Source organism: Pteronotus mesoamericanus, unplaced genomic scaffold (genome assembly GCF_021234165.1).
Source record: "Pteronotus mesoamericanus isolate MK-2021 breed Mesoamerican mustached bat unplaced genomic scaffold, CSHL_Meso_final contig_116, whole genome shotgun sequence".
Lineage (NCBI taxonomy): Eukaryota > Metazoa > Chordata > Mammalia > Chiroptera > Mormoopidae > Pteronotus > Pteronotus mesoamericanus.
Window position 1 is genome coordinate 38572838 of NW_026555027.1, and position 13236 is coordinate 38586073.

Here is a 13236-nt window from a genome sequence, read left to right on the forward strand (position 1 = left end):
AAACATGATGCTGTAGGAAGGTGTTAACAAAATTTAAGATCCTAAGGAGAGTTTTCTGGTGGATAGCAGCAGTTTAAAAAGGAGTTATACTTTCTGCATTAGCATAGTTTATTTTGTTCCTTGCCCTCACAATGAGGGATAAGAATAATGTTTTTACAACAGACCTATATTTCTGCACAAGGAAGGGTTGGGGTAGGGTGAGAATCTCCTTTAGTGACTCTTAAGCTCAGAAATTCTTTCTTCTTGGACGCTTAGGACAAAATGAATAAACATCCTCGGGAATGTGATGACACGTGGGAGGCAGAGACTGTGAAAGAAATATGATAGGATGAGGCCATTCTGAGCCCGGCTGGTGTGGTCAATTGAATTAGAATGTTGTACCCAGCGAGGTCATTGACCTTGTAGCTATGCAGCCAGGTACAGATTCCTAGCCAATGACGAAGACCCAAGAACCATCCTTTAGGGAGAGAAGGTCAAGGATAAACTGCAGCCTGGAGAAGCGCCATGGGAGGGGAGCATGGTCAGCAAAGGCCGCTACACAGTGCACATCTCTGGACACAGCGCCCAGCGCAGGGGATGCAGTGCATGAAGTGCAAGAGATGCTCCGAGGAGGCATGTAGGGAGGGACGCCTCAGCTGCATAAAGCAATGTGTGAAGAGCAAAGGCAAAGTGACAAAGGCAGGGTGAAGATATCAAGTACAATCAGTAAATAGCAACAGCAGTAGCAGCAACAACTAGAACAGTAGGCTCTATGCATTGGAAACTGAACGTAAATAAATTCAGGAGTAAACTGTGATAAACTTGGCCTCCAAACAAAAGATGATGCAAAGAGAGAATCACAGAACAGATTATTCCACAGTCGTATAGAGTATACAATGCAGCCATTTAAAAGAATAGATACATGTATTTTTCATGTGAATGTCAAGTATCTTAAGTAAAAACATTATGTTGCAGACAGTATGTTATGATCAATTTGTGAAAAAGATATATGTATATAAGTATATATGAATGATTATGTGTGTGATTGTATGCATTTTTTGTGGGTTATTTTCCTATACATATATACATGTAAGCGATAATATAGAACAAACAGAAGTTTCCACATAGCTACTAAGGGTGATTTCCTCCAGGAAGCAGCTCAGAGAGGGCTAAGCCAGGGCCGAGTAGAATAGGAAAAAATATGAAAATGCAACTTTTAACTTTATCTCCTTATACTATTTGCATTTTTTCACCAAGAATATGTATTACTTTAGTAATGATTATAATAATCATGATGATGCACTGATACAGCCACTGTGGAAAACAGTATGGAGTTTTCTCAAAAAATTAAAAATGGGACTGCTGATTGACCCAGTGATCCCACTTCTGGGGATATATCCTAAGAAACCCAAAACACCAGTCAGAAAGAATATATGCACCCCTATGTTCATAGCAGCCTTATTTACAATAGCCAAGATCTGGAAACAGCTCAAGTGCGCATCAGTAGATGAGTGGATAAAAGAGATGTGTACATTTACGTAATGGAATCCTATGTGGCTTTAAAAAAGAAGTAACTCTTATGCTTTGCAATAGCATGGATGGACCTGGAGATTATTATGCTAAGTGAAGTAAGGCAGTCAGAGAAAAACAAATACCATATGATTTCACTTATATGTGGAATCTAATGAACAAAATAACTGATGAAAAAAAGAGGACCAGAGACATGGAGCAGACTGACAGATCTCAGAGGGGAGGGATGTGGGGATGACTGGAAGAGATTAGCCAAAGGACATATATGCATGTATGCATAGCCCATGGACACAGACAACAGAATGGTGAAGTCCAAGGTTGGGGGGGCTGGGTAGAAGGGGGCAGAGGGGGTGAAAATGGGGGACATCTATGATAGTGCCAACAATAAAAAGGTTTAAAAAATGATGATAATGGTGGCAACAATAAATAACAAAGAAAGAGAACTATCACCTAAATTGATACTTTATTTCTGGTCTAGTTGGAGAAGCTAGAAGAATTTAACAATTGCTTAGGGACAAGTAATTCACCTAGCTATGTGCTATTCATTGAAAGGTGCTAGAGAGGGAACTGAATTAAATTTTGAGGATGCTTGGGTATGATACTTAATGTTTTCATCTCTCAGTAAGTCCTTTTATTTCCAAAGTCTTGGGTAGACCCCTTCAGCTACCACAAGCAGAGGTACTTTGGCGTAGCTGACTCCATCCAGCCTTGTTTTCTCAATGCAAGGATCCAGGCAGGGCCCTGTTGATTTGGGCTGCAGTGTCTCTAGTCACCTAGATTCCAGCCACAGAGGTGGTGGCTGAACAGGATCTATCTCTGGGCAGGCTCTTCAGTCAAGTCAGCCTTATCCTGGGATGCTGGTGGGGGTCAGGGGTGGGGCTGGGTTGCTGCCTGCTCAGGAGATCCCTGAAATGGGATGTGAACACAACGCGACAGGTTGGCTGGCCTCTGCGCTCCGATACAGGAATGGCTCATTCAGTACATCAATGGACATGTGTCTCCCCTTCAAGTGTGGGAGAACATGAACTACCTACATATCTTCTTAGGCAGGAAGGAGGGAGGCAGTTCTTAAAAGCTATTCCTGAATGTCTTCCTCTTGTGATTAGAAGGGAGGAGGCGGTCTGGGGATTGGGGCGGATAACATTCTTCAGCTTCTAGCTGGGCTGCCAGCCCAAAATGCTTTCTTTCTTTCTTTTTCTGCACCATATGGATACAGGAAAAATATAAAGGATGTGTTCCCTGCCCTTGAGGAATTTATAATCTGGTTGGGGGCAGCCAAACTGCTGCTAGAAGCCTCAGATTCCCTGCAAGGTGAGCTGGTCCGACCCAGCTCAGCCTGTCCCAGCAGGGCCCAGCTGTTTCCCTTCTAGGGGTCCTGGCCTGAGCGAGGCCTCCAGCCACAGGTCAGTGGGCTGCAGGCGGAGTGACGCTCTCATTTCTTTTGTTTTATAGCGTTGGTTTTGGCCACAGTTAAGGCATTTCTCAAACGAAAAGCTTCTGGTGAACAGTCTCTGGTTCAAGTTAGCAAACCACATCATTAATAAATGGTTGTAGAACCCCTTTTTCTTGCCAGAGAAAATACAGAGAATTATAAACATACAAACAAATGCATACACACACACACACACACACACATGCACACATGCATGCAGATTAGCAGCTATAAAATTGATCCCTTTTATGGTCGTAGAATTTGTAAAATGGGAAAAGACTTCAGAAATCACCAGGGTAAGCCTTGTCATTTTAACTTTGGAACAGAGAAGCAAAGGCATGTTGTTCTATTGATGGCAGACATTAATTAAATAACTCATATTTTCTGACTCCTAAACCAGTATTCTTTCTTATGGTAGAATTTGGGAATGCCTGCTAATATGGACGGAGTTCATGTTATTTCAGTGTATTCCCAACAAGAAGAGATGACTTTCAAAGTGAAATCATTATTATTTTACTATGTGACTAACTAATGTCCACATGAACAGTTGGAAAGTGAAAAATTAATTCAACCTGTGCTTTTGTCTCTGTCAGGTATGAGAACAGAGATAAGATGGGCCAGGGATGCGGCAGGAGAGGGGCCTGGGTCTGGAGATTAGATGACCCCTTGGAGCAAGTTAGGAGCTTGGATGGGCTTCTAAGTAAGAAGAGGGAGATAACACCCAAGTGGGGGCGGGAGAAGGTGGGTGTTGGTGTCTGAGAGGACTGGCAGTGGGAGCAAGGAACAGGGACCTGTCATGAGGAGAGCGAGCAGGACTCTAGTCTGAACTCAGACATGCCCAAGGTTGAGACTCAGTCATGGGGGAATAAGGCCAGTTCCAGATACCGAAGTGGGCTGTGTATGTGAGGGTTTATGAGAAGCCAGGGACACAGGGTCCTACCTGGATCAACAGCAATGCAGACTTGATGTTGAGTCCAGAATTGGTCAGCCTAGGATTCTTTAATGCTCTCCAGATCATGAATGATGCTGATGTAAGGCATAAATCAATGGGAGGGGAGCGGTCCAGGGAACCAGACTGGTCATCATAGGAGGAACCTGATAGTTAATACAAGAAGGATCAGAGGTGTAGAAAGAACAGGACCAAGGACAGTGAGACTTTACAGGCAATCTGGTTCTCTACAGTAACATGTATAAAGAAAAATTGTTAATTAGAATGATTGTTGATCAATGCCTAGAAAATAAAAAAGCAGAGTCTAGGATCAAAAGTCATCAGTGCCTGCCCAGGTACTATCCAGGGTAAAGGAAGTGAGCATTGTTCAACACACTAGGACTATTTGCGTCTTGCTGCTGCTCTGGGACTTTGGAGGTGGAGGGAAGCTTAACAAGAAATTATGAAATATTTAAATTGTAGAACTTCCTTTGCCTCCATTTGGTTCCATGTTCTCCAGGCAATCTAAGTGAAGTTTAGCTTCTATAGGCTGGACATACCCATAGACATACCATGGAGCAGAAGACAGTTATATCTCTGTTATAAATTTATAAACTGACCCTCTGATATATACATTGGTCTCTGTGAGGTTTATTAATTTAAGATCATCGTTAAAAGATGAGTCTATTCTTGAGGTGTTATCAAAATCTGCTTTCTGATTTGTAAGGCTGAGTGCCAGACCCTGTCTGGTCTATGCAAAACTCCCTCGTGTAAATATTACCTTTAGAAATAGATGATGACAACAGGCTGTCCTAAGTCCTCTAACAAGGGCGAGTCAGAATGCTTAAGTTGGTGGGGAGATTGGCAAAGGCATCTCAAAAAAAGCAACTTCTATAAAGTGACCCAAAGGACTTTTTGGGAGTTGGGAAGTGTGTTGTGGAGAGAGGGGAAAAATAAGAACACAAGAACCTCAATAGGAGGGTTGAGTGAAAGGTATAAAGGTGAATAAAAACAGCAAGCATTAAAAAGTTCTATCAAAAATTTGGCTCTGAAGGAAAAAAAACAAAACCAAAAACTAAAACTGAAATACAGGGTGTTAAGAGGACCGAAAGTTTTCCCCAAGCCTTTTGATAGCCCACCTAAAAACTTAATCTCTCCCTGGGTTGTTGGTAAGTTTGTAACCCCTCCTTGGGGAGTGCCGACTGATAGTTTACCCAGGGATGGAGGGAAGTGTTGTGTTTTCACAGGATATTTCAAAATCCTTAAAGGGCCAGAGATTTGGCTTCTGCTTCTCTCTTTCTAACACTTTTCTTCATCACTTACGACGCTCAGCACTTAGTAGATCTGATAGATGAAATCTGGTTGCTGAGTATGTAGAAAATAAATATATATTTTTTCACTTCTTAAATCTGAAAAAAGTCTGACTGAAATGAAGAATCTAGGAGGGATTTAGAAGAGGGTGTTTCTCGTTTCCCTGACTCTGGGGTTTGTGAAGTCTCTGGGAGTGGTTTGCTGTCACTGCATGCTCTTTGTGAAAGGGGTGAGTCAGTGAAGGAACCGTAGATAAAGAAGATCAGGATAACACCTGAAGGTGGATCTAAGCTCCGCCTTCCTGGATGGTTCCTGAAATGCTAGAGTAGGACCTGCAGATACTCACATTCTGTTCAGCACACCTTCAGTGACGAGCATTCACATCCAAGTTGTGTTGAATGGCACAGCTGGGTGACAGTGAGAGGCTGGTTGGCCCTGGGAAATCCCCTGAGGAATATCACAGTGGGAGTCTTTTTCAACAAGGAGCTCGTAGGTAAAAAGCCCTGCTCCTTTTTTTTCTTTTCTTTTAGAACCACATTGAAAAATGTCCCCTCTAGGAAAGTAACATTCCCATCTCTACTGACTCATCTCATGGGAACAATCAGTTCACAAACCACTGTGTGGGCTAACTCACATGGCCCATCTACCAAAAATTACACAGAATACCCTTTTTAGAACATCAGTTGTCCTACTACACTCATCTGGTGTTCTGGTAATCATAAATGTGCTAAATACTGTGCCGCGAGAAGGTAGGCAACAGGGCAGGGAGCTAGGAAGAGGAAAGCTGTGGGGAAACATGTCAGCATTCAACCTATTTTTCCCAAAGGTCACAGAATACATCAAGGCAGAACATTTCCCATCACAGAAGCAATTATTGGATGGCTTACATTAAGTTAAAAAAAAAAAAAAGGGTTCTCCACCCTTCTGTACAAAGATAAATATTGAAACGGTAGATTATTCATTCACAACCACCTATCTGTCCCTTTCCACAAAGACCGTTTGGAATCCATTAGAATTTATTTCTCTCTATCACAAGCAATACACCAGGTAAAGATAATAAGATTGAGCCAACTTGTATCATTAACTAGGAATGAGAATAATGTGTTTATACATGGGATTTAGTTTATGAAAATATAAATCTTTTGCTTCACAGCTCTTATTAACTTTTATTGTCCAACAAAACAAATCCATCAATTGGCTTTAGCTGTAGGTGGCTGTTTACCAACTGCCTCTCTTTTCTCCTCCTGATTTAAGAGACAGATGTGATTTAAAATGAAGATTAGAAATAACTACCCTGAAATCCATATAATTTTGGTTTTGCTTCTAGTAAAGGTTATCGTATAATTAGCTGATTCATAACACACTGTAAGTATCATATCAGAAAATAGAACCCTTTGGAAACAAATGACAGATGATGTACAAATAGATAGCCTAGCAGTGTAAACATTAGTAGGGGGAATTCATTAAGTGCCTGCTAAAAGCATTTGATTTAATTTTGCCTATGTTTTATTATATTTTTTCATGTATAAACCAAAACGACAAATGATAATTATCTTGAAGGCATGTGGCATGATAAATCTGAAAATACGTGATGTGTTTTCTCTTTTTTTATAGAATCTCAGATTTGTTTTCCAGCTGGTTTTTTGTACAAAAAGTTCATGATTTTTCATCCATAGTTTATCTCCTGGGAAGTACCGTAATTAAGGTGTCAAGGGCTGATTAGGCTGGCACAATCAGTAAATGACAATGAGCCATCCATGGTGTTGGGACATCAATATAATAACAGAAACAGTACTGGCTTTTGAAAATCTTCTTCTGTTTCTATATAATTGCCATTTCTACTTGTGTAAAATTGAGGTTAATTTAGGATAGGTTTATTTCTAGCCAATCCCACTAATATTCTAGAACTTTTCATATTCAGTATTATTTGATATGTATTGTCATAAAGCTTTTATATTTTCAAACACTTCAGCAGTTTTATACATTGAGTTTTGTTATTAAATGTCATTGTGTCACTTTATGGGATCCTATTTAAAGAAAGTTAGTAGCTAGGGGAAGAGATGAGAAACATTTATAATTTGACCCCAACTAAACTTAAGGACAATATAGGAGTTAGTAAAAGAGTTTATGAATTTCCAGGTGCTCTTCATAAAAACAAAGTCCAAACAAAACAAAAGAAAAAAAGGAAACCCAAGATGAAAGCCAACCAAAATTTTACTTGGTAATCACTTAGTAACCAGATATTTGATTTTATGACTATGAAATTCTAGACAAGGTGTCATGTTCTGGAACAATCATTCCTATATTTCACAATCATTTAAAGTCTAGCTCAAATGTCCCTTTCTCTACCACCCAGACAGAATTAAGGGCTCCCACACCTGTAATATCATAGATTTTGTTTATATACATTTTTTCCCCTCACATTGTCATTTGGTAAGTTTTTTCTATGGTGACTTCACTCAGACTGGAATTCACATAGAATATGACTTTGCTTTACCCACCATGTTTTCCAGTATCTAAGGCCTGGTACATACAAGGAGCTCAATTATCACTTTTGAAGTAACAGAGTTTTTGAGGCTTCATGTGTTACATTATAAGAATTATGTCATCATTGCATAAGAAGGGAAAGGTCTGATTGGACCATTTCCTTTTAATGATCTAAATGGTTTAGTGGCAGGATGGCTGGGTGTACATAGCAAAAATGGATCACAGATTTGTCATGAACTTAGTGTGTTACAGCTAATGCAAATCAAGGCATTTATATAGTACAGATATGTGAAGCCTTCTCCCGTCGCGCCTTTCTATGATCAAAGAGACTTGTGTATAATTTACTTTTTTTACATGGAAATCTCTTGGTTTCCTCCATTTGTTTCAGTTACTGCTTTTTGAAACAGTAGTAGCTGGTGTCTTCCCAAAGAAGAGGCAGGTTGATGCGGCCTTAGACAAGCTGCATAGGCAGTTAGTAGTTGGTGTAATCTGAGGAAAATCAAAATACTCTTTTACCAAAATAGTTTTTAGAAACTTTTCCCCTTGTGATAAATTCTGCATGTGAAGATAGAAACAGAAAGGTTTTGGATATCTCACTGGTCTTTGGATTTGGTTCCCCCAGAGCTTTCTGGGTGTGGCCCCTTCAGTCAGTCCATTGAATCTCTGTTCTGAAAGTAGCTGCCTAACCTTGGAGTCTCCAAGGTTAATGTGATTCTAACTTTAATCATCTGAGAAAGATGACAGGCCTCTCAACTGTGGAATAATAAGATTTGACAGGACTGAGCTCTTTGTCTCACTAGGCCACAAACACCTGTCGCCTTTCAATGAGAGTGCATACTCTAGGGTCCCTCGGTCCTATCTCTCCCTGTTCCTTTGCCCTCAGTTTGCCTCATTTTTCAAGTTACCTGCTGGGCTCCTGTAGGCATTTGGGTTAGCATCTCTGCATTGTATCTCTGACTTATGATTCTGTTCTTCAGGATAGTTAGGCTTTCCATTCAATGGTGGCTGCCATTCATAAAATAATATTTAGACCCTAGCTGGTCACACTGAAAGTGAGATAATTAACTCTTGTGCTTATAGTTGAATTAAACAGGAAGAGCATATTCTTTTATTGTTTTTCTTTTGATGAAGGAGAGGTTAAGATAAAGATGAGGCTACCGTTGAAAACTGTACGTGAAGATTACGCAATTTCCATGCTAAGCTGGGTGAAGCCCAGCCCACAGGCAGATGTAAGCCCAACAAGCGGTGAGAAGATGGGACTTAACACGGTGTTTGAAGAGCAGGTCTGGGGACACCGTGTCGACGGCACCCTGAACCTTCATTTGGTAGCTTCTATTCTTCCAGCTCTGTTTCTGAGCCAGAGAGCATCTTGAATCAGTGCCTAGCTTCATATTTTTCTCCTCGTTGACCCCCTTCCCCAACAAAGAATGAAGATAAAGAGAAGGATTAGTGGGGGTACATGTGCTGGTTTCCTTTTTATTTTTAAAGTTCCATCTCAATCCTAAACGGTAGCTTTCTGTCTGTGTGACACACGTATCACTTTGATCATTTTTAGAAATGGCCTATTATGAGAAAAAAATTATAGGTCAATATTCTACTTTTTATTGAGGTCATAATAAATCACTTCTGTTATTTAAAGAAAATATTTTAATAGTAAAAAAAAAAAAACAGATTTAAATGGGCATGTGGGTTTAAGAGATGCTTCCTCAGTGGAAAATGGACAAAATGATTTAACATTTTGAAAAATCACATGCTGACCTCATTTTACATGCCATCAGTAAATTAAATTTAGGATGCATTCCTTTCGTGACTGATTTGCTTACAAAGGACACATGAGTCTTGAAAGAGATTCAGTGTTTCTGGTTTGTTTCTTTGAGAGGTGAGCTAGGGAGGGGAATGACCATTCAGCTGTCCTTTACCATGTCCTTTTAGGGCCTTGTTCTTGCAAGTGACATTTATACATTATATGAGAAAGGTAATATTCAGACTGATCATTGGAATACAGTTCGGCACGTAGGTAGAAAAGTTTGCCGTTAAAGAACTCGGTAACTTGGCCAAGGGAAAGGTTGCTGGATTTCAGGCATCTCTGCGATGAGGAAGTGGCCTCTGTGGTCACCAGCTTGGGCACAATTTGATGGGGGAGGGTGGGGATTTTGTCTGGTTTCTAGCGCTTCCGGACAGAAGAGGACAAGCGTATTGCGAGCAAAGAGTATAAAGCCAGCATCAGGTTTTCTGATCCTTACTACTGAGGGAAATGGAGTGTGTGTTGGGGACCCCACGTGTAGTATTTGTGGGCACTGGTCATGGCAGAGGATAACTGGCAGCATCAGGAATGGGGAGCCAGGGGCCATGGAAATGCTCCAGACAGTCCCAGCTGCGTCTCGGCCTTGACTTCGGGCGAACTATGGTGTTGCCACAAAACTGTTTTGCCGTAAAACCTTGGGCATACTCAGCTGTGTCAATATATTTTTCATAGCTATTTTTACCATTTTTAAAAATAAAAAAGGCCTTTCTTGTTGCGAAAGGAGTTTTTAAATTTTGAGTTATTAATGTGAAAGTACAGGTAAAGAAAATGATGACTAAAACACGTGTATTCCCATGTATAAGGGAATTACTAACACTTTGGAGTAGATATATCTTTCCCAATATTGCTTTGAAACAGTCTTCATTTAATAATACATTGTGGAAATAATTTATATGAATCAGTGCTCATCTGCGTCAGATCTGAGTGCATTTCTACCATGAGAAGCTTTTACTTCCCAGAGAGGAGATTGGGAAGAACTCCCTAGTCTCCCTTTTCCCCCATGTGGTGCAGTGGGCTTATGGAGACAATGATTCCAGGGAAAAGGAACTGCATGTACGTGCTCAGTAGTCTTCTGCATTTTCTTTATTCTGAGGAATAGGACAGAAGGGAGGGTCTTGGGTGTTTTTGCTCCTTATAGCCCCATTACTTAGTGACCTTGCTGTTCTTGGCTAATGTATCAATATAAAGTATGATGCTGACATTCCTTTCTTTTAACTCAGGAGGCTAAATGCAGTGAAACCCTTCCCAACAGTGAAACTGTAGGGAATAGGGCCAGGCTCTGCATGCAGTTCCCTTTTATTTATTTATTTATTTATTTATTTTTGCCTGCAGAATTCAGAGAATGTGACTGACATTATTAGACTGAGAGGGGTATAGGTGGACCCTTGGTCAGGCCAGAAAGTTGGCATAGATGGCCACTGACCTATGAAATGTTACTATCTGGTGGTAATTTGAAGATGGAGAGTGTGGCTTTATCTATCCAAGACAAAAGCCCTGAGCGAAAAAGCAAAAAGCTCGACCCAAAAATTGGGATGTTGGGTCTTTATGGCCCATCAGGTAGACATTTGGAAACTTCCAGGCAGATGTCTGGGAATATTCAGTGGTTGCTCACATACAGACAAAATGTTCAAGCAATTAATTAAATACCTGTTTTTCCTCTTTGTTGAGGCACTATTTACACTCAGTGCTCTTTGAAGCGATATAAGAATTTTCTCATGCCTCCAGATCAGGGGAGGAAGGAGAAGGGGAAGTCTTTCCTCTGGGCTTTGTCCATGCCTTTTCTCCACCTCAGTGGTACCTCCTTTATTCCTTCTTGCATAGACCATTTATCAGCCTGTGGCCCCTGAGTTCCTCTTTAAGCAATCTATCCTTTGACTAATTTCCCAGTTAATGTAAAGCTAAAGTTATTTCCCTTTCCTGATAGTTTTACGTTGGATAATTTTAAAGTGCTCACAGAAAAATATCTAGTCTCTTATTGTGACATTCAAGGGGTTCCAAAGCCTCTTCTCTGTCTTTCCCAAATTAATTCATTTAATCCACATGTTCTTGAACATCTATTATAAATATTGAAGATAGATTAATGAGCATGACTTGGTTTTGTTTCTCACTGTTTCTCTCAGGTCTTCTGCTCTTGTGGACGTTGGAAACCCACCATTCCCTTTGCCTTGGATGCTTTCTATGCAAACCTGTTGGTTAAAATCCCTTAGGGCTCAGTTTAGATACCACCTCTTCCACGGATTCTGCTGTGATCCCTCTAGGTGGGAGCCTTCCTTCTCTCTTCTGAACTGCCTTAGATACTTTCCTTTCTTGGGTACTGGATTACACTCTGCCTTGCCTTATCGACATTTCTGAATGTTACCCCCCCTGTCAACCAGTAAGCTCTTTGAGAGGAAAAAAAAAAAATCTATCTTTATCTTTTTCTTTTTTTGGAGGATAGTAAAGAACAGTGATTAAGAGTTAAGGTCGTGTGGTCAGATAAATATGGGCCTAAATCTTGGTTCTACCAGTTTATCAACTGTATAAACTGTATCAACTGTACTATACAAGCTACTCGTCCTCCTCAGTTTCCTCATCTGTAAAATGGGAATAATAGTTGCTCAGAGATTTGCTTGTAAGAGTTAGATAAGATAGTCTATGTACAGTGATTAACACTGTTCCTGGCACAAAAATAAGTGTTTAGTAAACTTTTTTGCCATTGGCCCTCCATATATATTTGCTAAACAACTAAACGGGTTCTTAAGTAGGTCAATAATCAGTACCCATTGTATGCCCAAACGAACCTTTCTGTATTCATGTCTACTTACAAAGCATTGTTTGGAAAGTTAAATGATCTGAAAAAAATCATCTTGTTTTTTTCATTTTTACTTCCTTTAAATAGACTGTCCAACTATATCCTTCCTCACATGTTCCCCTCATGTTTGGATATTAATAGCAAAACCAGTGCTAAGTAGTGACTGTGAAATGAATGTAAGCAGCCAGCATCTCCACAGAAGTTTTGAAAGATCATGTGATAGCGGTGCTTTTCCCCTGCATTTCCCCTGGGAAGGGCACTCAGCCCCGGGGAGGACAGGGCTCTTCTGAAGCCTCAGAGAAATAACAGCTCAGGCAGAAATAGACACAGGCCCTGACACAACCTACTTCTGTAAGAAAGCTGAGCAAAAACCCCCTTCTTCCAATTTGTTCTCTTTTGAAAAACGAAAGGCCTTGTTCAAGTTACTAAACAATTTTCACCAATGGAGGAAGCCTGGTTGCGTGCCCGCGAACACAGGAGAAGGCTGAGGTGGTGACACGATGACAGCAATGAGGGTTCCTGCCATTAAGTGGGTAGACACCGATGTGACCAAACCCAAACGGGGGACTCGGTGGCAATGTGGAAATAAGTTGGGAGAAGACACAGAATTTAATTCCTCAGTTTAAAATGGGAAGAGGGTCCGGGACCGACTTTGCTCGCTGCCCGGAAAGGGCCGTTCAGTGCGCGGGCGGAGGGCACGTGGGTGGGAGCGGTGCGGCTGGAGCGCGCCCCCTGCCACCCGTCAGCTGTGGGCACCCGGGCAGTGCCTCGGCTTCCTTGCACACAACAGGGGGTGATGGCACTTCACGAAAGTGAAAAAAGGACGAAATCACCTTACGTGTGTAAAGCATTTAGAATTTAACCTGACCCAGAGGGACTGTTTGGTAAATATCAGCGGCTATTAGTGGTGGAAGAGAGGAAGAGCTTGACACCATCCCCCTCTGAAGGGAGGATGGAAGACCCCCTTTTCATTG